This window comes from Balaenoptera borealis (genome assembly GCF_965194805.1).
Source record: "Balaenoptera borealis genome assembly, chromosome: 5".
NCBI lineage: Eukaryota > Metazoa > Chordata > Mammalia > Artiodactyla > Balaenopteridae > Balaenoptera > Balaenoptera borealis.
Window position 1 is genome coordinate 81,708,537 of NC_138862.1, and position 26,894 is coordinate 81,735,430.

General features: G+C 37.2%; 1 long non-coding RNA gene across 1 annotated transcript in view; it reads right to left on the reverse strand.

Annotated features, from left to right (window-relative positions):
- Nucleotides 1-26,894, reverse strand: part of LOC309629224 — a 70,656-nt gene that overhangs the window by 4,581 nt on the left and 39,181 nt on the right. The window contains exon 3 of the long non-coding RNA XR_014244931.1: nt 21,522-21,635. This is a non-coding gene — a long non-coding RNA (uncharacterized lncRNA). The remainder of the gene's footprint in view (nt 1-21,521; nt 21,636-26,894) is intronic.

The window sequence follows — 26,894 nt, forward strand, 5'->3', positions numbered from 1 at the left end:
TGAAGGTGAAGTAAAGGCAAACAAAGCTCAGAGAATTCATTGCCAGTAGACATGCTCTTTAAGAAATTTTAGAGTCCAGGCTGAAAGAAAATGTTGCCAAGTGGAAGCATAAATGAGTAAATGAAGGAATAAAAACTGAAAAGTACTAGAAATGTAAATATGGAACTAAAATTAAAAGACTGTTTCCTTCATTTCTTAATTTCTTTAAAAGATAGTTTGAAGAAACAAAATAACAATGTATTGCAGGGTTTACGATGCATGTAGAAGTTAAATGTATGTAAACAACAGCAGAAAGGATAGAGGGGAATGAAAATATACTATTATAATTTTCTTAAATTATATGTGAATTTGTATTATTTGAAAGTAGATTATGATGAGTCAAAGATTAACACTGTAAATCCTAGAGGAACCATTAACAATATAAGACAAAGAATATGTATATAGCTAATAAGCAAATAATAAAGTTGAATACTGGAAAACACTCAAATAATCCAAAAGAAGGCAGGGAAGAAGGAGGAGAAAAACAAAGAACATAAAAAAGAAACAGAAAAAAATTAGCAAGATGGTGGAGTTAGAACTAGCCATACCTAAACTTACATTAAATGTAAATTGATTAAATATTCTAATTAAATGACAGAGGTTGTCAAACTAGATTTTTTTAAAAAGCAAGAACCAAATATACGCTGTCTAAGAGATTCACATTAAATAAATGACCCAAAGAGATTAAAAGTATAGATAGAAAGGATAGAAGAATATATACCATGCAAAGACTAATCTTATTAAAATTTATGCAAATACTAATAGTCTTATGCAAACACATATTCTTATGAAAGCTGGAATGGCTATGTTAATATCAAACAACACATTTCAGGACAGGGAGCTTACCAGAGATAAAAAGGTAAATTTTATAATGATAAAAGGATCACTTCATCAAGAAGACATATAATCATAATGTGTGTGTAATTAATAACAGCTTCAACAAATGCACAGAAAAAAACCAAAAGAAAAATAAAACCAAAAGAACCAAAAGAAAAAATAAAAATTCATAATTATATTTGGAGATTTCAACACTCCTCTCTCAAAAACAGAACAAATACATAGAAAATCAGTAAGAGTAAGAAGATTTGAACAATACTATCAACCAACTCAATCTTTTGACATTTATAGAACACTGCATTGAACAACTGCAGAATATATTCTTTCCATGTGCACGTGGAACATTCATCACGAATGAGCCATAGAATAAGGCACAATAAATTCAAAAAGTAGAAATGATATATAGACTATGTTCTCTGACTACAATTTAACTAAAATAGAATTAAACAAAAAGAAGATCTCCAAGTATTTGGAAATTAAACAACATGCTTAATTAACCATGGATCAAATAAAAAATTACAAGGAAAACTTAGAAAATGTCAAACTTAATGATGATACATTATATCAAAATTTGTGGGATTCAACTAAAGCAGTGATTAGGAGGAAATTTTAAAATTAAATGATTTTTAGTGAAAAAGAACATTTAAAATCAATAACTTAAGGGGACTTCCCTGGTGGTCCAGTGCCTAAGACTACGTGCTCCCAATGCAGGGGGCCTGGGTTCAATCCCTGGTCAGGAAACTAGATCCCACATGCCGCACTAAGAGTTCGCATGCTGCAACTAAAGATCCCACATGCAGCAACGAAGATCCCGCGTGCTGCAACTAAGACTCGATGCAGCCAAATAAATATTTTTTTAAAAAATCAGTAACTTAAGCTTCCATGGTAAGAAGTTAGAAAAAAGTGATCAAACTTAACCCAAAATAAGTAGAAGGAAGGAAAAAATAAAGAGCTAAAATAAATATAACAAAAATTAGATGATAAATAGAGAAAGTGAACTAAAAGTTTAGTATTTGTATAGAGTAATAAAATTGCTAAACCCTAGCTATACTGACCAAGAGAAAAAAAGAGAGAATAGATATTATTAATATCAGAAATGAATGAGGAAACATCACTACATAGCCCAGGTTAATGAAAGAATGTTTTCAACAATTTTATGCCAAGAAATTTAACTACCTGGATCACTAACTCTTTAAAAGACACTACTTTTTAAAATGAAATTTTAATTTAAAATTGTTCCATTAAAAAAAACTTCTCCAGACCTTGTTAGTGTTAGCATCACTAGTGAATTCTGTCAAACATTTGGGAAGACATTGTACCAATTTTATACAAACATTTTTTTTGAAAATACAGAAGGGAACACTTTTCAAATCATATTATGATAACAATACTCTGATATCAAAACCAGAAAAAGACATTACAAGAAAACTGCAGAGTAAATATTCCTCATGAACATAAGTATAAGTTCTATACCAAAATAGTAACAGATTTAATTCACCAATATATAAAAAGTATGCTGCACCACAACTAAACGAAGTTTTCAGAGCCATGCAAGTTTGGATTAACATAAAAAAATCAGTTGATGTTATTCACTACGTGAGCAGGGGAAAAAAGGAGAAAAACTTAATGATCATCTTGATAGATGCAGAAAAGCCATATGACAAAATTCAATACCCATCCATGATAAAAGTTCTCAGCAAATTAGAAATAAAGAAAAAAACATCTGCAACCAGATAAAAGACAACTATAACCATACTCAATGGTAAAAGACTAAATGCTTTTCCCCTAATATCAAGATCAAGGCAAGGTTCTCCATTCACATCATTTCTATTCAACATTTTATTGGAGGTTCTAGCCAATGCAATGAGGTGGAAAAAAGAAATGAAAACATATATACTGGGGACTTCCCTAGTGGCCCAGTGGTTAAGAGTCCACCTGTCAACACAGGGGACACAGGTTCGAGTCCTGGTCCGGGAAGATCCCACATGCTGCGGAGCAACGAAGTCCATGCACCATAACTACTGAAGCCCGTGCACCACAACTACTGAAACCTGCACACCTAGAGCCTGTGCTTTGCAGCAAGAGAAGCCACCGCAATGAGAAGCCCGCGCACCGCAACGAAGAGTAACCCCTGCTCGCGGCAACTAGAGAAAGCCCCGCGCAGCAACGAAGACCCAATGCAGCCAAAGATAAATAAATAAATAAATAATAAATTTATTTAAAAAAACAAAAACAAAAACAAACATATATACTGCAAAGAAAGAAGTAAAACTGTCTTTATTCACAGGTCACATGATTGTATTAATAAAAAATCTTAGGAATCTACAAAAAAAATCATATTTAATATGTGAATTTAGCAAGTTTTAGGAAACAAGGTCAGTATATGAAAATCAGTTGTATTTCTACATAACAGCAATGAAAAATCAGAAATTTAAAAAATACCATTTACAACAGCATCCAAGCCATAAAAAATATTTATGAATAAGTTTAACAAAATATGTGCAAGACTTTTACACTAATATCTACAAAACACTGCTGAGAGAAGTCAAAGAGGGCCTTAAATAAATGTAGATAGGCCATGTTTGTGGATTGGAAGAAAAAATGTTGCTAAGATGTCAACCCCTAAGAAACAGGTTTTTTTTTTGGTAGTAATTGAACACTTGATTCTAAAATTTATATGGAAATATAAACGACCTAGAATAGCCAATGTAATCTTGATAAAGAACAAAGCTGGAGGACTGACACTTTCCAGTTTCAAGATATACTATAAGACTGTGGTAATCATTGATTATGTGATATTGGCATTAAAAAAAAAGGTCAGTAGGAAAGGACACAATCTAGAAATAGACCCACTCTTACATGGTCAATTGACCTTTTACTAAGGCATCAAAGGAATTTAATGGGGAAACAAAGTCTTTTCAACTAATAGTGCTGGCACAACTGGTTACCTACATGGAAAAAGTGAACTTTAACTTCTATCTTATTCAGTACAAAAAATGATTCAAGATGAATCATAGACAAATGTAAAAGGTAAAGTTATAAAGCTTTCAGAATAAACCATAAAATTATGGGTTCTTGTTAAGATAGAGTAAGCACACTCTCCCACTGAATACACCTCAATCCTCACAGAGAATGCATGGAGTAACTGTCTGAGGGCTCTGAAAACTGAATGATAGCAGACAAATTGGGGAAGGAAACCAGGACTCAAAGTATTGTGAATCTAGCAATAAGTTTCCTGGCTTTTCTCCCCCTGTATCTACCAACCTGAATTCAAAGGCAGCCCAAATCCCTGATCTGTGTACCAGGTGTAGACAAAGAGCTCCAAGAGAACCTCTCTCTTTCACAGCCTCTACAGGTCAGAGAGAGTGGAGGAAATATTCTTCTTTTTCTTTTCTTTCACTCCTGTCCAAGCCCTCAGGAAAGCCCCCGTTCTGAGTTGCAATCTTCTGATGGTGGTAGTAAAGGCAGTTGAAGGCAGGTGGACACCTAAAATCTGAGACAAGGGAATACCTCTCTCTGATTGGAGGAACTGGGGTCTGAAGAGACAGAGTGTGCAGGAATCCCTGTTGCTTTTTTCTCTATATATCCTACCTACCATTCCTTAGCCCCAGAGGCAAACCCAGTCATGAGAAGTGCGTGGCAGACAAGGAGAACAAAGTATCAACTTTATAGCCAGGGTAACAGAAAGAGGGGTCTCTGAGAGTGGGAGAATATAAAGAGATTGTGAGAGGAGGGAGCTCAGCAAAAGTTCTTCATAAACTCCTTGGCTTATACCCAAGCTGTGGATCAATGGATCTGAACTTAAATAGAATAGGAATACTAATTATTAGAGAAATGCAAATCAAAACTAAAATGAGGTATCACCTCACACCAGTCAGAATGGCCATCATTAAAAAGTCTACAAGTAACAAATGCTGGAGAGGGTGTGGAGAAAAGGGAACCCTCCTACACTGCTGTTGGGAATGTAAATTGGTGTAGCTACTATAGAAACCAGAATGGAGGTTCCTTAAAAAACTAAAAATAGAGATGCCATATGATCCAGCCATCTCACTCCTGGGCATATATCTGGAGAAAACACTAATTCAAAAAGATACATGCCCCCCAATGTTCACAGCAGCACTATTGATGATAGCCAGGACATAGAAGCAACCTAAATGTTCATCAACAGATGAATGGATAAAGAAAATGTGGTACATATATACAATGGAATACTATTCAGCCATAAAAAAAGAATGAAATAATGCCATTTGTAGCAACATGGATGAACCTAGAAATTAACATACTAAGTGAAGTAGTCAGATGGAGAAAGACAAATACCATATGATATCACTTATATGTGGAATCTAAAATATGATACAAATGAACTTATTTACAAAACAGAAACAGATTCACAGACATAGAAAACAAACTTATGTTTACCATAGCGGAAACATGGTAGGGGAGGGATAAATTAAGAGTTTGGGATTAGCAGATACAAACTACTATGTATAAAATACATAAACAACAAGGTCCTACTGCATAGCACAGGGAACTATATTCAGTATCATGTAATAAACCATAATAAAAAAGAATAACGGAATCACTTTGCTGTACACCATAAACTAAAACAACATTGTAAATCAACTATACTTCAATTAAAAAAAATAGAATAGCAATGCTTTCAGAAGTGAACCATGAGGCAGAGCGCTGCTTAGGAATAAAAGTGGTCCCTGGTGGTGCATTTGAGGGATTGTTCCAAACAGTACTGCAAAAACTCTGAAATATAAACTTACATTGCACCATAGAAGGTAGGTTCAAACTTGTAGCCTGAAATAACCAGGTTGATTGTCTGCTAAAAAAAATAGTAATAAAACAATAAAAATATAAATAAAAAATAAAATTCTCCAGGGACTTCCCTGGCAGTCCAGTGGTTAAGACTCCGTGCTTCCACTGCAGGGGTTTGCGGGTTCCATCCCTGGTCAGGGAACTAAGATCCCGCATGCCATGTGGCGCAGCCAAAAAAATTAAAAATAAAAATAAAATAAAATAAAATTTGCCATAGGTTTTAAGTAAGTCACAGAGTCTCATAATACAGAAAATGTCTAGGATACAATCCAAGATTATTCAACATAGAAAAATCTCAACAGTTCACCTGGGCAAAGACAACCAATGGAAGCCAACTCTGACAGGACACAGATGTTACAGGTATCAGACAAACGGTTTTAAGCAACTATTTTAACCATGCTCCAAGAAGTAGGATGAACATCATTGAAAAAAAAAAAAAGAAAGGAAAGTCTCAGTAGAGAAATAGATTAAAAATGAACCCAATGGAAATTTTAGAACTGAAAAATACAATAACCAAAATTTTAAAAATTCATTAGATGGATTCAATCACAAAATGGAAATGACAGAGGAAAGAGTCAATGAACTTGAAAACTGATCAATAGTAGCTGTGCAATCTGAACCACAGAGAAACAAAACATTGCGGGGGGTTAGGGGGGAGTGTGTGGAAAGGAATAGAGCCACAGGGAACCTATGGGAAAATACAAAAACATCTAACATTTGCCTCAATGGAATCTCAGAAGGATATTTGTGTCGCAAAAGTAAATTTGAGGAAAAAATGGCTAAAAACGTCCCAAATTTGGTGAAAAGCATAAATGTACAGATCAAGAAACTCTATCAACCTCAAAGGGTAAACTCAAAGAAACCCATGCCCAGACATATTATAATCAAACTACTGAAAACGAAACACAAATTAAAAATCTTAAAAGCTATTAGAGAAAAACAATGCATTACATACAGGAGAATAATGATTGGAATAACTTCAGATTTCTTATCAGAAACCATGGAGGGGGAACTTCCCTGGTGGTGCAGTGCCTGCCAATGCAGGGGACATGGGTTCAATCCCTGGTCCGGGAAGATCCCACATGCCGCGGAGCAACTAGGCCTGTGCGCCACAACTACTAAGCCTGTGCTCTAGAGCCTGCAAGCCACAACTACTGAGCCCATGTGCCACAACTACTGAAGCCCGCGTGCCCAGAGCCTGTGCTCCACAACAAGAGAAGCCACTGCAATGAGAAGCCGGCACACTGCAACAAAGAGTAGCCCCCACTGGCTGCAACTAGAGAAATCCTGCGTGCAGCAATGAAGACCCAACGCAGCAAAAAATAAATAAATAAAATAAATTAAAAAAAAAAAAGAAACCATGGAGGTCAGAAGTCACTGAAACAAAGACTTTACTGTGCTGAAAGAAAAGAACTATCAACCTAAATTTCTATATCCAGTGGAAATACCCTTCAGGAATAAAGGTGAAATTCATTGGTGAAAGAAAAATAAAATCTGTTGCCATCAGATTTTCTCTAAAAGAAATGCTAGAGGAAGTTCTTCAGGTGTAAGGAAGATAATACTAGATGGAAATTTGAAATTTCAGGAGTGGAGAAAGAATGACAGAAATGGTAAGTCTGGATAAATATGGTAGACTATTTTCTCCCCTTAACTTTGTTAAAGTATGTATGATAGGAAGAAAAAATTATAATACTGTTGTATGGGTACATATGTACATATTAAGCAAAAAAATACAAACTAATAAAGATCACTACATATTATTACCCCTGTTTACAGTGAGGAAACTGAGATTCAAGGACACATATGCAAAACTCATAAAAGTAGATATCTGAACTGAGCTCTATCTGATACCATTATCTTTGCTCTTAAAAATCAGCTGGAGGGCTTCCCTGGTGGCGCAGTGGTTGAGAGTCTGCCTGCCAATGCAGGGGACACGGGTTCGAGCCCTGGTCTGGGAAGATCCCACATGCTGTGGAGCAACTGGGCCCGTGAGCCACAACTACTGAGCCTGCGCGTCTGGAGCCTGTGCTCTGCAACAAGAGAGGCCGCAACAGTGAGAGGCCCGCGCACCGTGATGAGGAGTGGCCCCCGCTTGCCGCAACTAGAGAAGGCCCTCGCACAGAAACGAAGACCCAACACAGCCAAAAATAAATAAATAAATAAATAAATTTATTAAAAAAAAAAAAAATCAGCTGGAAATAAGCAGGGCTTAGCAGGCTTACCTGAGGGAGAACCTGGCTTGTGCATGACTAGTCATCTGTACAAACCACTATATCCAGGAGGGTGAGCTAACTGGAACTGTAGGTCCATCAGACACAAGGGTCCTATGTTGTGTTGGGGTGTAGAAGCAGGAGTCTTGGCAATGGGACTGATGCTCAGAGTAGGGGCTAGCAGCACCATGGTTATGGGAAGTTCACTGAGTTGGAACCAAACTCAAGACAGTAGTTAGAGGTGTGAAGAACAGAGTCAGACCTGTGGGCAGGAGCTAGTAAGAACAATGAAGAGGGCAATGGCCCAGCCATGCCCACTGGACTCCAGCCCAAGGCTTCTGCCCCAATAGGAGCACAAATAAGGACAACAATGCCCAGGATACAATTTAAGATCTGTCCCAGAGGGTAAATTGCACTTCATATTTTGATAAGCAATCTATACTAAGACATTTAAAATGCTCACACCCTTTATGTGATCATTTCCATCTTAGGAATCAATCTCCAAAACAAACTGATCTGCCTTTACCAAAACAGAAGGTTTTTATTACAAATTTATAATAGCAAAAAGTAACAACAAGGTCCTACTGTATAGCACAGGGAACTATATTCAATATCCTGTGATAAACCATAACGGAAAAGAATACAAAAAAAATGTATATATATGTATAACTGAGTCACTTTGCTGTACAGCAGTAATTAACACAACATTGTAATTCAACTATACTTCAATAAAAAATAAATTTAAAAAAACAATAGTGAAAAGTTGGAAACAATGGAAATATCCAATAACAGAGGAATGAGTTAAACAAATTCTAGGACATTCATGATGGATGATTATGCAGCCATTCAAAAGGAATTTTTTGAAGAATGTTGGAAATGTTTATAATATAATGTTAAGTGAAAAATTCAGGATATCAAGTCATAAATAGAATATGCCCGAGGTTTCTGCAGCTGACTGTGGTTTTGCCAAAATTTTACAGTCCTGACCACCTAGAACCAACTTCCAAGAGGAGAGATATCGGGACTTCCCTGGCAGTCCAGTGGTTAGGACTCCACGCTCCCACTGCAGGGGCAAGGGTTCAATCCTTGGTCTGGGAACTAAAATCCCACATGCCGTGTGGTGCAGCCAAAAAATAAAAATAAAAAATAAAAAAATAAACAAGAGGAAAGATATCTAAGATTCATTACAGTGTTTTAGGAACTAAAACAAACAAACAAAATCAATTCACTTCCACCTGGATCTTTGCCCACGGAAGCCCAAACAAGCTTCCTTAAGAGAAACTGATACTTTCAACACTGATGTTTATCCTGAATAAAAGGTCCCAACCTGGGCACCTCACTCATGTGTTTCTTCTCAGGTTTAGCTGAAGTCAACTTGCCCCAAGAGGACTTACTATCCAGGCAGCCTCACAGATGTGGAAAGACAATATTAGGGAGCCCCATACTGTCCGGCCTGGAGAGTGGATATTGTTGCCCAGAGCAGATGGGATAAACTTGGAGGTTTCGGCTTGACAGCCTAAGTGGGCCCTCTTTTTTAAGAAGTTTGCTTCCACACCCTCCACACATCAGTCAGCAAATATCATTAGTACTGCCATCCTCAGAGATCTATATATGTTAGGGTGCTGGGCAGCAAATCCTGCTCAGGAATTTTATAGCCATCCTTCTTCAGCTGTGGCCTTCAGGACAACCAAGAAAGTGCAACCAGCAGACATGTAGATGGAGGTGCATCTGCTGAAGTCCAGAGCTGCCTGGTGCCTGCTCCTAAGGTGCCAAAAGCAGGTAGCCTGTTCCAGTGGAACAGTTGGCTGTGGTCTTCTCAGGTAAGCTCACCCTTGTGCTGAGTTCTGCAATGGCATTACTCAAGTAGACACTTCAGACCATCCAAACCCTGATTGTGGACATGGTGACATACGTTGGACACACATTCAACACAACACTTTCTAAAAAAACAAGAATCGCAGCACTCGTCAGCACCTGAAAGTTCACTCACTCTACCTGCTCCAACACCACACAACTTCCTAATACAAAATCATGACAGACTCCATCAGTTCTGTCTTCTTCCCATTGTCACAGCTCAACTTAGTCTAGAATGGCAGTTCTAATAGTATTTGCTGCCTAGAATGTTTTACTGATAAAGATTTCTTTAAATTTTTTTTAAATTGGGGTATAAAATACTACCTACAGTAGTGTACAAGTACACTTATCTTCAGTGTGTACACTTCAGTGAATTTGTGCCTATCTATACACTCATGTGACTCCCACCCAGATCAATGTAGAACATTTATAGCACTCCAGAAGACTCTTCTATACTTTCTAGTCAACACAGATGTTGCCGGTCCTCTGACTCTCATCACTATAGTCTTCCTGTTTTGTATGCCAGATTTGGCTTCTTCTGCTCAATTTATTGGTGAGATTCAGCTATGTTGCTGCATGTACAGTAGTTCATTCTTTTTGTTACTGTATAGTATTCCATCTTGTGTATATACTACAATTTACTTGCCCATTCATCTTTTGATGAATATGTGGGCTGTTACCAGTTTGAAGCTACTATGAATGAGAATGCTATGAAGATTCTTGAATACGAATATACTGCTTGGTGAACATTTGTGCTTATTTCACTTGGAGCAAAATTACTCGGTTATAAGATATACATGTATTTAGCTTTAGTAGATCTTGCAAAACAGTTTTCCAAAGTAGTTGAATCAATGTAAACTCTTATTAGCAATATATAAGAGTTCCAGTTGCTCCATAGTTTCACCAATATTTGGTATTATGATGGGTGTATGGTGGTACACCATTGTGGTTTTCGTTTGTATTTTCCCTAATGCTGATTGGCCATTTGGATATCTTATGAGAGTGCTTATTTCAGTGTTTCATTCATTTTTAAACTGTGTTGTATTGCAGTTTTCTTATTGATTTTTTTGGAGTCCTTTATATATTCAGACTATGAATCTATGTTAGATTGTGATATTGTCAAATTGATTAAACTAGGAACTATGATTCTTAGAATCCTCTTCCCTGTATGGTTCCAAGTTAGAACTGTCCCAAAGAAGAAACTGCACAATAGTTGGAAGATGGAGATGAATCAGCAGCCACTTATCAGTGATGAGACACAGGGATTAGGGACAGTGAAGGACATATGCAGGGGTCCTTGAAGGTGCCTGTTTGTCCTCACTCTTCTTCGTTCCATGAACAACTCATCTTCCCAGATGCTGCCCTGCTGACCAACAATGGCCCCAGACCTATCACTGGATACTTAGCTGCAGATCCACAGATGTAGTAGCAACAATAGCTATTCACAGAACTCTCCCCTCCACAGTCCCATTTCCATGGCTGGACATGCTTGGCTTCTTGGATTTCCTGACAAGCTCCAACTTGTCCACTTGAGCAAGTGTTTCAGGAAGATCAATCAGTGACTATTTCTCTGATCTTCCAACAGAGTTAGACCTCTTCCTACAAAGGAATTCTTGTTTCAGCTACAAAGAAGATAAGTTTATCTCCACAGCATTATATTTTTTTTCCAAAACTGCATATATCTGTTAAAGAAAAAAATTTAAATTTAGAGAAGCAAAGGGAGAAAATAAAGAATCATTCTTAATCCCACCACTCAGAGTCGCCCATAGTCAATATTTTGGTATATTTTCTCCTAGTCGCTTTACTGTGTATTTTGCATGCATTTACATATACTGTGCATATTTTTTCCCTTTAAAAAATAAAACATGGGATCTACATACTTTGTAAACTCAAAGATACATTGAGTATTGATATTGCTAATTCTTTGTGCACATATATTCCCTTAGAATAAGTTTTTTGACTCAGAATTCCAGAACTAAAAGATAAGTATATTGTTAAGGCTTTTAATACTGACCTCCAAAAAAGACTATATCAATATACATGTCCACCAGTGTCTGCTTTCCTTAATCCTCACCAAAGACTTTTAAAATCTTTGCTAATTGGTTAGGGGACAAATGATAGCTCTTTTGTATTTTAAATTGCATTTTTTATTACTAGTGCTGTTAAACAGTTTTCATCTATACTTGTTAGCCACAGGACCAGCAAGTTTTGATAGGAAGAGTACAAGACAATATCCCAGCTCTAAAAAGGAGGACAGGTTTGATTGGAGGCCATGGCTACTTGACCTTGGGCATGTCATTTAAACTCTCTGAGTCTGTTAAAACACCTAAGTGTTGGGATTAAATGAGACAATGTATGTAAAGAACATGGCCTCATGCCCAGCAGATGGTAAGCCACCAAGAAGTGGGAGGATTACCTCACAGTTATATAGTGGTTGGGTCAGGATTCAAACTGAGGACTGTCCTACTTCAAAGTATGGAGTATGGGAAGTGGGACGGGTCTGAGCATGCAAGTAGGGGCTGAGTTGTTGAAAGCTGTGAGGTAGGTAAGATGGAGATGGGGAACTAGAGTAACTGTGTCCTTTATAGGAGAAAGGAAACTCTAAAAGAGGCCACAGGCTATGGGCCAAGGTCAGAAGTTGGGCAGGAAAAGATCTGTTACCAAAGCCAGGATTATGGAGTAACACAGGCAGGCAGGACTGGCAAGAACAATTTAACACTCAGCAATTCTATTCTTAGGTATATATCCAAAAGAATTAAAAATATGCATCATCATAAAATCTTATACACGAAAGTTCATAACAGCGTTATTCTTAATAGCTCCCAAAATCGAAACAATCCTGTCCATCAACTGAGGAATGGATAAATAAAATGTGATATATCCATACGATGGAATATTGTTCATCAATAAAAAGGAATGAAGTACTGACAGGTTATAATACATGGATGAGCCTTGAGAACATTATTCTAGGTGAAAGAAGTTGGACAAAAAACACCATACATTATATGGTTCCAAATGTACAAAATAGCCAAATCTGTAAAGACAGAAAGTAGATTTGCGGTTGCTTAGGGATGGAGGAGAATGGAAGACTTAGGAGTTATGGATAAAAGGTGTGGGATTCGGACTTTCCTGGTGGCACAGTGGTTAAGAATCCACCTGCCAATGCAGGGGACACGGGTTCGAGCCCTGGTCCAGGAAGATCCCACATGCCGCGGAGCAACTAAGCCTGTGGACCACAACTACTGAGCCTGCGCTCTAAAGCTTGTGAGCCACAACTACTGAGCCCATGTGCCACAACTACTGAAGCCCACGCACCTAGAGCCCGTGCTCCACAACAAGAGAAGCCCCTGCAATGAGAAGCCCGCGCACCATGTGCAGCAACGAAGCCCCAGTGCAGCCAAAAATAAATAAATTAATTTTAAAAAAATCCACTATATTAAAAAAAAAAAAAGGTGTGGGATTTCTTTCTGGGATGATGGAAATATTCTCAAATTGACTGTGATTGGTTAAGACTCTAGTTGCAACTAACCAAAACCCAACTCCAGTTAGCTTAACCAAGTGTATGGGAATTTATTATAACTCTATAGAAACATCTCACATAACCCAGGGACATTTAGAAATAAGCCACAGTTTTGATCATTTATGGAAGTCTTATTCTGAATTTTCTCTTAAATTATTCTCAAAGAGGTTATTTTTTACCTTTTTAAAGAATTTTTATTGGAGTATAGCTGATTTACAATGTTGTGTTAGTTTCAGGTGTTATTTTTCATCTTTTGAGTTAGATTTGAACTTTGGAAATGACCAAAACTTCTCAGAGTCCAGTCTGAGCCAAGGTGAATGAATGGTGTAGGAGTTAACTTTCTGTTTAAAACAAGATAAAGGAATGACACTGGAGTTGATTTCTGGAGAGGCATGAAGAAGAGAATCCTCTCAGCCATGATGTCCTGGGAGTGAAGGTGTTGTCCTAACTTGGGTCTGGCCCATTTACAGTGGAACAGGAAAGACTAGAAAAGACAGGGCACACTTGATTGCCTAAAGGATTTCTTTTCTTTCTCTTTCTTTCAGTTATATATATTCAAAGCAATATAACATGATAGTCTCTACTTCTTTAAAAGGCAAAATGGATCATCTTGTAACACCAATCCTTCACACACTTTTCCAAAAAAATTGAACTGGGGGGAACACTTCCAAACTTATCAGGCCAGAATTATCCTGATACCAAAGCCAGAGAAAGACCCTGCAAGAAAAAAAATACAGACCAAAGACCCTACGAGAAAAGAACTACAGACCTTACGAGCATTGATGCAAAAATCCTCAACAAAGTACTACCAAACTGAATCCAGCAGCATATTAAAAGGATTATACTTCACAACCAAGTGGTATTTATTCTTGGAATACAAGGATGGTTCAACATGTGAAATGGACCAATGTAATATACCACATTAACAGAGTGAAGGGAAAAACCCATATAATCATCTTAATTGATGCAGAAAAAGCATTTGAGAAAATTCAACACAATGAATACTCAATGATAAAAACACTCAATGAGCTATGACTAGAAGGAAATTACCTCAACATAATAAAAGCCATATATGAAAAATACAAAGCAGATGTCATACTCAATGGTGAAAAGCTGAAAACAAAATTATTGTTGTTGTTTTACACGACTAAGTTTTCGGTGATTTGTTATATAATAATATATAACCAAAACAGAGTGAATAAATTGAAGATTCACCCCAGGGCTTATTACAGCACATGACATGAGGTAGAAATCCAAGCTACTTGTTTCCCACAGTGACTCCAATGTCTCAATCCTTGTAAATTTCTTAAGACAGATGATGTTGTCTCATTTATATTTTGTTTCAGCATCAAATATAATGATTAATACATAAGAGGTATTAAAAATGCTTGTTGAATTGAATCTATATATTCACTTTGAAAATGTGCCACCTTCACTATATTGACCCTTCTCAAGCAAGATTTATCTCTTTCTATATTCATGCCTACCTTCATTTATCCCATTAGGGTTTTGTTGTTTTACTTGAATAAATCTCTTTGATTCCAAGTCAATAAAAATTGTATCACTAATGTAAAAAGAAGATATTTATACTGTGCTTCTAGTATATGAAAATAGACCAGAGAAATATAATGAATTTTAATCTAATACTGTAAAATTTTCCTTCAATTTAAAATTTAAATACCTCTAGTAATTTAGGTTGACTTCCATAGTATTAAAAGATATCATTAAGAAAATTAAAAAAAAACAAGCTATGGAATGGGAGAAAATATTTACACTTACCTGATAAATGACTTGTATCCAGAATATATAAAGAGCTCTTACATTTCAGTATAAAAAGACACTCAATTTGAAAAATGGGCAGAAGACTTGAATAAACATTTCAAAAAAGGCAACTAAATTCCTAATAGGCAAATGAAAATATGTTCAACACAATTAGTTATTAGGGAAATGCAAATTAAAACCACAATGAGATACCACTTCACACCCACTAGAATGGCTATAATTATGAAGACAGACAGTAACAAGTGTTAGTGAGGAAGTGGAAAAACTAGAACCCTCATACATTGCTGTCAGGAATGTAAAATGGTTACAGTCACTTTGGAAAACAGTTGAACAGTTTCTTAAAAACATAAATTTGCCATACAACTCAGCCACTCCACTCCTATGAATCTACCCAAAAGAAATGAAAACAGGGAATTCCCTGGCGGTCCAGTGGTTAGGACTTGGCGCTTTCACTGCCGTGGCCCTGGGTTCAATCCCTGGTCAGGGAACTAAGATCCCGCAAGCTGTGCAGCACGGCCAAAAAAAAAAAAAAGAAAAAAGAAAAAAGAAATTACACAGAGACAGTGTTTAAAAAAAAAGAGAGAAAGAGAAATGAAAACATACGTCCACACACAAAAAAACATGTACGCAAATGATCATAGCAGCATTCTTCATACTAGCCAATAGCTGGAAACCACCTAAATGTTCATCACCTGATGACTGAATAAGCAAAATAATATATATCCATACAATCAAATACTATTTGGTAAAAAAGGAATGTAATTCTAATACATGCTTCAACATGGATGAACCTCAAAAACATTACGCTAAGCCGGATACAAACACTATATATAATATAACCCCATTTAATGAAATGTCCAGAAAATGCACATTTATAGAAACAGATGGAAAACCAGTGGTAGCCTGAGGCTAGGGGTGGGAGGAGAGATTAACTGTAAATGAGCATGAGGTTATTTTTTGGTGTAATGAAAATATTCTAAAACTGGAGTGTGGTGATAGTTGTACAACTCTATAAATTTATTAAAAGTCATTGAATTACCCTTATAATGGTTGAAGTCTACGGTTGTAAATTGTACTTCCACAAAGCTGTTTTTTTTAAAAAAAAACAAAAACAAAACACAGATACTTAATTATATTAGGGTTTTAATCAAGAAAGGACGCTGAATTGTAATCAGTGCTAGCTAGCATGGCAGAAATCCCCATTTAGTCAGAGGATATGGCTTTTTAGAGAGAGAAGCAATTGTCCCCAGAGTAATCTATTCAGGAAATTCTGAGCCACCTTGTTAAAAAGGAATGTTCGACTATATATCTTATTGATGCCAACTGTGTCTTTGGAAGCAATTCTGGCTGTTAACTCCATTTATCCATTCAGCAAAAGTCATAGAATGCTTACTTATTTGCCAAGTATTATTTGTCAAGCTGGAGGGGGATAATAAAAAATGAAAAGGCATGGCTTGGCCTTTAACCTGCCAGCATTTCAAAACTTGCGGCTCCGTTAGGAGTTTGGCCCTTCTTCCTTTTCTAGCTACTATCCTCTCTCTGACTTCAGAGCCAAGATCCTTACTGTTTCCACTTTCTCATCTCCCTAATTCATTATTTTTTCTTTTTAGCAAAATTTCAAGCATAGAGAAAAGTATAGAGAAAAATATAATAAATATTCGTGTGCCTGGTTAGCTCTTGATCTTTCAGATTTTTAGGTTTTAATCTTAGGTTTTTAAACAAAATAAAATATTACAGATGCATTTGAAGCCCCTTGTGTTCACTTCTTTTTTCACAGAGGTAACTTGTATCCTGAAATTGGTATCCATCATTTCCACACATATCTATATACTCTTATTTGATGTGAATATGTATTCATAAACAATGCAATTTATAAACTTTAAATAAATGATGTGATACTTTATATTTTCCTTACAATTTGTGTTCTTCATGCAACATGTTTTCTGAGGTTGATTCATATTTTAACTTCAATTTAGTGTTCCATTGTATGAATAAAGCACAATTTATTTACCTATTCTCCTACTGTTGGACATTTAGGTTGTTCCCATTTTTTTTTTTTCTCTATTGCAAACAGTGTTACAAAAACACTCTTATAGGGCTTCCCTGGTGGCGCAGTGGTTAGGAATCCGCCTGCCAATGCAGGGGACACGGGTTCGTGCCCCGGTCTGGGAAGATCCCACATGCCACGGAGCAGCTACGCCCGTGAGCCACAACTACTGAGCCTGCGTGTCTGGAGCCTGTGCTCCGCAACAAGAGAGGCCGCGACAGTGAGAGGCCCGCGCGCCGCGATGAAGAGTGGCCCCCGCTCGCCGCAACTGGAGAAAGCCCTTGCACAGAAACGAAGACCCAACACAGCCAAAAATAAATAAATAAATAAATAAATAAATAAATAAATAAAAAGAAACTAAGATCCAATTTGCTTGTTAAAAAAAAAAAAAAAACCACTCTTATACATGTTTCCTTATGCAAATATCCAAGGTTTTATGGGCTCTACACCTAGAAGGGGAATTGCTAGACCTTGGGGTATGTACTCATTTTCAGCTTTGGTAGACATTTCCAAATTTCTCTTCAACAACTGTTCAATTTACATTCTCACTAGAGGTACCTAAGAATTCTCATTAGTCTACATCTTTGCCAACATATGGTTTTATCACATTCAATTTTGTCTATATGAAAGATATAGAATGGTATCTCACTGTGGTCTTAATTTGCTTGTTCTGATTACCAGGGAGGTGAACATGTTTTCATATGTTTGATGGTACTTTAAATTTCCTCCTCTGTAAGTTATCTGTTATTCTTTGACCATTTTCCTATTGGATTGTTTGCCTTTTTCTTTTTGATTAGGGGTGTGTGTGTGTGTGTTTTGTTTTTTGTTTTTGTTTTTTTGGCAGTGCCATGCAGCATGCAGGATCCTGGTTCCCCAACCAGGGATCGAACCCGTGTCCCCTGCATTGGGAGCACAGAGTCTAACCATTGGACCACCAGGGAAGTTCCACAAGTTGTGGCCCTTTAATCTTTGTCTATTACATGTGTTTATCTTTTTTCAGTCTATTTTTTCCCTTCCTTGTGATGATCTTTGTTAAGCAGAATTTTTAAATCTTAAATGTTAAGAAACATAAAAACTTGCTCTTTGTGATTTGTGCTTTTTTATATGTTGTTAAGAAATCCTTCCTTAAATTATTTTTAATTTTGTTAGGTGTGCTAATGGTTTTATGTTAATTAGAAAAAGGTCCTTACCAAGTAGAAATGAATACTGGATTATTTACAAGTGAAATTAAATTATATCTAGAATTTCCTTTAAATTGGTTCATCAAAAAATGGTGGAGAATTGCAGATGAAACAACATTGGCAAAATGTTGACAATTATTTAAGTTGTAATAGGTACATGGAGGTTCATTATTCTACCCTCACTTTACTTTATTCTTGGTTTGTAATTTTCCATAATGGTAAATGTAGAAAGAGAGAGGGAGTGAAAAATTCCCTGCTAATTCCAAGGCATAAGCGTATTCTAAACCATTCGCTTTTTAACCTGCGGCAAACTGTCTTCTGTCCTCACTATTCCATTGAAACTGTTCTGAAAAAGCCACCAATGACACCAATGACCACAATGAATGGAATCTTCTTAGTTTACATCTTGAGTTCTCTGTGGAATTTTAGAATGTTGCAATTCCTTTTTTTCTTTTAGCTTTTTATTTATGGGAAATTTTTAAAACTATATAAATGGAGACACAATAGTATGATGAACTCCCGAGAGTTCATTATTGTCTTTAACAATAATTAACTCATAGCCATGCTTATGTCATCTGTTCTTCCAGCTACTTGCTCCTTTCCCATATTATTTTAAAGAAAATCCAAAATATTTTATTTATAACTATTTAGTATGCATTACTAAATTTTGAGGACTTAAAAAATTTTTAAACAATGCTATGTTTTTTCAAGTAAAAAGCAAAATGGTTAGGAATATGAAAAATAATTCCTTAATTCTATCAAATATTCAATCAGTGTTCAGTTTGCAATCATCTCAAATGTGGTGTGTATGTGTATGCTTTACAATTTGCTTGAATCATGATCAAAAAAAGACCTCTACCTTGTGATTTGTTGATGTACTCAATTCTCTTTTACCCTAGGAGTTCTTCCTCTATCTCTCATTTCTCCATGAAATTTATTTATTTAAGAAAATGGCTGGGGAATTCCTTGGTGGTCCAGTGGTTAGGATCCCATGCTTCCACTGCAAGGGGCACAGGTTCGATCTCTGGTCGGGGAACTAAGACCCTGCATGCTGCGTGGTGCGGCCAAAAAACAAAAGGGCTCATTTGTCCACAATATGTATTTTGCTGACGATATTCCCATGGTGTCATTTAACATGTTTCTCTAACCTCTGATTTTTTTTTTTCCCCCTGTAAATTAGTAATTGGATATAGAGGCCTGATCATGTTCAAGTTAAATTTTTTTGGCAGGACAACTTCATGGGTGGTATTGTGATCTTCCATTAGGAAGCACAAGATGTCTGGGTGTCTCCATTTGTGATGTTAGCAGCTTTTGAATATCAATAACTAGATCCATTAATTCATTAGGATTTCCAATTGGTGACATTCAAAGTCTATCATGCCTTTTTCATTCATTAGCTGGACTACTTTTATAAAGAAACCCTCTTCTATATTATTTGGCTACCCAAGTATAGTTCATAAAGGAAAAACAATAATAAATAATGTCTTTCCCTTTATTTAGCAGTTCTCAAAATAATAAATTGTGCACTTAAATCTTCCTGTAGTGACCAATCAGTTTTTAGTATTATCATGAACTGGGGTTGACAAACATATTGATGTGATGTACAAATTGCCCCACCTTTGGCCAGTGGGAGGCCTGTTAAGTTGACTTCTAAGCCCTTCTGACAAGAACTTAACGGTCTTTTTTATTTTTATTTTTTAATTTTATTGGAGCATAGTTGCTTTACAATGTTGTGTTAGTTTCTACTGTACAGCAAAGTGAATCAGCTATACATATACACATATCCCCTCTTTTTTGGATTTCCTTCCCATTTAGGTCACCACAGAACATTGCGTAGAGTTCCCTGTGCTATACAGTAGGTCTTAGCAGTCTTTGCTAACTCTTTTTCTATTTGGAAATAGTATTTTAAGATCACAATCTGGGTATCAGTGTGCTCACTTTTACTTCTTGGTCATTGTTTTTAGGCCTTTAAAATGAAAAGAACTAGAAAATACTTTTTTTTTTTCGGCCGCACCCCGAGGCTTGCTGCATCCTAGTTCTGCCACAGGGATCAAACCCGCACCCTCAGCAGTGAAAGCATGGAGTCCTAACCACTGGACCACTAGGGAATTCCCCAGAAAATAGTTTTTTTCTAAGATAAATTCATCATGAGTTTATGATGATATTTCCAATTCAGATTCAGGGTTTATATCTAACTTCTATCTTAATCTGTATTTTCTTTTTCCCATGCTAAACATCCTGGTTCTCAGTAACACTGGGAATGATACTAGACTATCACATAATTACTCGTTTTCTTCACCCCATAATACACATCTAACAGTCTCAGAATAACAATACCAACACTACTACCAACAATATGACCGCCATAAACAGTTTAAAACTCTTGAAGCAGTTCTTTTTGTCCTAAGGGTATAACCCACTGGGATAAGCAGTCAAATTACTATGTTTTAAACTCACTTGAAATAGGTCCCCTGTGTGTGTCTTCCCTACTATTTGATTTACAGTTAAGTTCATTTGTTTTATTTTTCTTTCAGTTTTTAAGAGATTTTTTAAAATCTTAATTTTGTTTTATAATTATGTAAGATATTTACATAGTTGCTAAGTCAAATCTACAAACATTACCTTTCACTCCTCTCCTCTCCACTCTATTGCCCCCTCCTTCTACAGATAACCTTTCAAAACATGTTATGGCTTACCCTTCCATATTTTAAAAATATAAGCAGTTCTTTTACATAAATAGTTTTCACTCTGAGATCCATTTTATTTGCTCTCTCCCGTATTTCTCTCTCAGTATTTTTTTGGTATTCAGGAAAACCACACCCACAACCCACCTTGGATCCCCTTGCAAAGAATGAGGATCTAACTGGGAGAAAAATCAGGTGAAATTCTTGGGACCAATCAGGACCTCCTGCCAGAAAGGATGGGTTTGGGGTCAGCTGTCAGCACCTTGTGTATGGCTGGTGGAAGTGGAAAGGTAGCTAGAGATACTCTTCTTACAAATGGTCCATCTACCCTTGACAGACAATTAACCGGAGGTTCCTCTAGATGGGTTTTGTGTTTTGTTTTGTTTTCCTCTGAAGATTTGCCTATTTGTAGAAACATAAGATCAGATTTCTGGAGAAATGCAAGAAATCACGTTTTTGGTTTCTTGGCGGGTGGGCGATAAGGGACACTGGGTGTTCCCCGAACCCAACCCACTACTGCCCAGGAACTACTTTGGCTCCTACCTGTTTAATGGTTCCACCTGCCAAGTGGCAGTCTTGGGCGACCCCTGCAGCCTCCATGTGTGTGCGGGTGAGCCATGGCCCGCTACACCCTGTGTTTTTGCTTCTTGCTGGGAGCTGGAATGGAAAGAAACTTAACTGTGTGGTCTCAGTTCTTGGAGGACCTCAAGGACTACACTATAAATAGACCAGATACTCTAGACTGCCTGCAGGATTATGACCCTGGTTTCTAGCCCTTCACCCCATGATACAAAATCACATCAACTTTCAGATTCCTACTGACTCCTCCAGGCATGTCTGTTCCTACCTTGTTCCAGTTCCTGCTCTACCCGGCCCTTGAAGACAACACCTCCTCTCTATACCCAGAAACCAACTCCACTGACCCTAAACAATGGATCTAAGTATTATGTGAGTTAGACACTAGATTCCTGGTGATGCCATTTCCAGCACCTGTGTGCTTGTGAGGGGCACAGGCTGGCAGACAGCCATGGGAACTGGACTACTGCCCCAAGCCCTTTGTTATCTCTAGGAACTGGCTAACCCTGGAAGGAGCAGTCTCTCCAGGGTCAACAAGGCCCTAGATGTCAAAGCACCAGAAATGCAGCAAATAAAAAGGCATGATCAGTACACCCCACAGGCCAAGAACCAGATAGTTGGGATGCAAAGTAACAGATGGTAAAAAGAGAGAGCAATGGTGGATGCTCTATCAGGATTCCCCTTCTGCTCCCTTGTAAATGGGAGGCCCCTCAGGGTTCTATCCCAGGCCACTTTTCCCTTTTCACTGTACACTCTTTCCTGACACAAGCTTGTGTGTGACCATAGCTCCCTTTGTCATAATAAGCAGATAACTCCCTTCTCTGAATCCTTAACTCCAGGTCCATGTACCCAGGTGGCCACAGGACTTATATTCCTGGATGTCTCCCTGGCATTTAAAACTCAGTGTGCTCAAACTGAATACCAATACCAATTTCTTCCCCAAACTGGCTCCTCCTCCCACATTCTATTTCAGTTTGTGTCACCCTCATCCTCTCACATGTTTTACCTGGAAACCTGGAGGGCATCCTTCATTCCTGCTCTCCCTCACCTCCCTTTTCCTATCAATCATTTAGCTCTATGATTCCATCTTCTAAATATCCAGCGAATGGGTCTGTTTTACCATCTCCACTGCCAATCCCCTGTACAAACTGCCATCCCCTCTCACTTGGATACAAAGTAACAACCTCCTAATTGGTCTCACTGCCTTCAGCCTTCTTTGCAATACAGACATACTTTCATTTGGGTCATGGAATCTGGGCTTATTTCAACCCAGATCAATCTTTAGATTTAAAAATATTAAAAATTTTAGTAGTTTTAGAATCCTAAATTAGCTCTAAATACAGAAAAGGATATAGTTGGCTTTTTTGTTGTACACTTCCCTGTTTATTGACTTGTTTCAGTGAGCATATATTCTTATGGTAATTTGAACGGAAGCTCCAATAAGGTATATTAAATGGGGGGCACATTTGTATTTAAGCAGCATGAAAAGAAGACTGAGAAAGAATTGCCAGAGAAAAGGAGAATGTTATTATGGAAGCCAAGAGAGAGGCTCAAAGAAGAGGGGTGGTTAACAATGCCAGGAGGTGGCCAAGATGCTGGAGTGGGAAGACCCTCCTCCCATGGGCACAGCAAAATTACAACTATTTACAGAGCAGCTATTGATGAGAAAAACCAGAACACTAGCAGAAAAGGTCTACAGCTAAAGATATAAAGAAGGAACAACAATGAGATGGGTAGGAGGGGTGGAAAATTGCAAAAGGAAAACATGAAAATTGCAAAAGGAAAAATCTCATTGGTTAAGGCAAATATACAGTAAAGGAGGTAAATGAGCTAGGTATAAAGCTAGTAGGAAGGCTAAAAGACAAAAGTAGTAAAATCGGGGGGAGGGATAAATTAGGAATTTGGGAGTAATATATACACACTACTATATATAAAATAGATATAACAACAAGGACCTACTGTACAGAACAGGGAATTATACTCAATATTTTGTAATAAGCTGTATGAAAAAGAATTTGAAAAAGAATATATATATATATATATATATATGAATCACTTTGCTGGACACCTGAAACTAACAAAACATTGTAAATCAGCTATACTTCAATTTTTAAAAAAAGGTGAATAATAATCCAACAAGTAGATTGGAGGAATGGTATGAATAAAAGCATGTATCTTAAAAAAAAAAGTAGTACAATCATTTATGTCTGCAATAAGTAGTTAAGGGATACACAAAACAAAAAGATGTAAAATATGATGTCAAAAACAGTAAATGGGGCTTCCCTGGTGGCGTAGTGGTTGAGGGTCTGCCTGCCGGTGCAGGGGACGCGGGTTCGAGCCCTGGTCTGGGGGGATCCCGCATGCCGCGGAGCAAATGGGCCCATGAGCCACAACTACTGAGCCTGCATGTCTGGAGCCTGTGCTCCGCAACAGGAGAGGCCGCGATAGTGAGAGGCCTGCGCACCGTGATGAAGAGTGGCCCCCACTTGCCGCAACTAGAGAAAGCCCTCGCACAGAAACAAAGACCCAACACAGCCAAAAATAAATAAATAAATTAAATTTAAAAAAAAAACAAAAAAACAGTAAATGTGGGCAGGGAGTAATAATGCAGGGTTGTTAAAATTTGAACTTAAGAGATCAGCACCTTAAAAAAAAAAAAAAAGGAGATCAGCATCTTAAAATAATCATCCATACATATATAGCTATATATAGTATGGGGAATATAATCAATAACTATGTAATATCTTTGTATGGTGACATATCATAACTAGACTTACCAAGGTGATCATTTTGAAATGTATAGAAATACCAAATCACTGTGTTGTGTAACAGGAACTAACATAGTGGTGTAGGTCCACTATACTTCAAAAACAAACAAACTCAGAAAAAGAGATCAGATTTGTGGTTACCACAGGTGGTGAGTAGGGGAGGGGGAATTCGATGAAGGCGGTCAAAAGGTACAAACTTCCAATTATAAGTTAAATAAGTACTAGGGATGTAACGTACAGCATGAAAAATATAATTAACGCTGCTGTATGTTACGTATGAAAACTGTTAACAGAGTAAATCCTAAGTGTTCTCATTATAAGGAAAAAAAAATTTCTTTTCTTTTTCTGTGGTTTGGCTGGGAGTTGGCTGATCTAGTCTGGACTCACTTGGGTTTGGTTCCTACTTCAGGTTGAGTCCAGGTCTGCTCTACATGTCTCTCATCCTCCTTGTACCAGCAGGTAGGACCTGGAGCATGTTGTCTGAAGCAAAAAGTACTGGAGTAACACCTCTCTGTGTATTTTTAAATTTTTGTTTCTATATGAGATGATGGATGTTCACTAAACTTATTGTGATAATCATTTCTGTGATGTATGTAAGTCAAATCATTATGCTGTATTCCTTAAACAGTGCTGTATGTAAATTATATCTCAGTAAAACTGGGAGAAAAATTTTTTTAAAGATTTTAGGTAAAAATAAATAAATAAAAATTGAAAACTTAAAAATAAACAATGCCATGGACTTCCCTGGTGGCACAGTTGTTAAGAATCTGCCTGCCAATGCAGGGGACACGGGTTCAAGCCCTGGTCCAGGAAGATCCCACATGCCGCGTTGCAACTAAGCCCATGTGCCACAACTACTGAGCCTGTGCTCTAGAGCCTGCGAGCCACAACTACTGAACCCATGTGCCACAACTACTGAAGCCTGCACGCCTAGAGCCCATGCTCCACAACAAAAGAAGCCACCACAATGAGAAGCCTGCGCACTGCAACAGAGTAGCCCCTGCTCATCACAACTAGAGAAAGCCCGCATGCAGCAACAAAAACACAACGCAGCCAAAAATAAAATAAATAAAATAAAATTAAAACCCAAACCCTTTCTTTAAAAAAGTAAAAAATAATAAAAATAAAAATAAACAATGCCAAATGTTGCAGAGAGCATTCAAGTTGGATGACAACTGGAAAGCACCGTAGAATTTGCCAGCTATGAAGTCTTTGGTGACCATGGCAAGTGTTCATTCAGGTGTAACGGTAGAAGCAGAAGAAACTGCAGTGGGCTGTCAAATGCATGGGGTGTGAAGAGGTGGAGATAATAACATTTGGCCATGAAGGGCAAGAAAAAGATTCGGTGATAGCTAGTGGAGAATGTCTTTGACAGAGAACATTTTTAAGGGTAGGCCAGGTGAATGGTTTAATAAAGTGTTGTAACCAGAAACAAAGGGGTGAGACTGTGGGGTCTTACCATCCCTTCAAAAGATTTTAAACCTTGTGGGACAGGGCCTTCCTCTACTTCATCAGCTACAGAGGTGACAAGATGACATGGATGACAAGAGTAGTGATGTCAAGAGGATGCAACAGCCAGGCTGTCAGAGCCCAAGGTAGGGAGAAGTGCATGAGACTGGGAGGGCTGACATCAGCCCACCCAGCCTGGAGGCAAAGCAGAGGACAAGATCTCTTGCAGTGTGAAGGCTGGCGTCTCTAGCTTCAGAAAAGCTGGGGCTGAGGAATTTTTGAAAAACCCTCAATTATCAATACTAATGGATAATCCATCCTCTTTTGATTACGTGCCTTTTTTGCCTGTGATTCAGTAAGAAACAGTTTTACACTGATCTAATACAAATGTATATAAGAAACAAAAATTGCATATATTCGTGCTATGAATAATAAAGAAAGAGTATCAATATAACAAAGTTTATATTAATTATTATTAATATTTAAATATAATATGGAGAAGTGCCAAATAAATATAAAAACAAAAATTGGGAAAGACTGGGACTTAAAAATGTAAATCTTGTTTCTAGGTTCATACAACATGCTTAGTACTTTCCCTGATGACAACCAACAAACTTGGGTATGGGTAGTTCAAATATTTAAACAAAATACTTTTTAAGGTCAGTCATTTAATTATTTATAATAACAAAAAACTAGAAATAACCCAGATATCCATTAAGAGGGAACTGGTGGAATTAATTAGAATATATACATACAATGGAACACCATGCAAATGTAAAAAGAGATGAGGACTACATTTACATACTGCTATGCAGTAACACCCAGGACATATTAATAAACAAAAAAGCAACCAAAAAAAGTGTGCGTGGTATTCTAGAGGGAAGGAAAGGATAGAGGAAGCAGGGATAGAAGCTAAACCTTTCTGACTATATCTTGTTTGATAAATTTGACTATGAGATCATGTAAACATTTTACATAATTAGAAAATACATAATTTAAAAAAGCAAATCCTAAAAACAAAAGCAAAATGAAATAAACCTAACTGTATATTGAGTTGGTGGTACAACCACACAAATATGAATTGTTTCAAATGAGTTTAAGACGTTGTAATCTGAGTGTATAT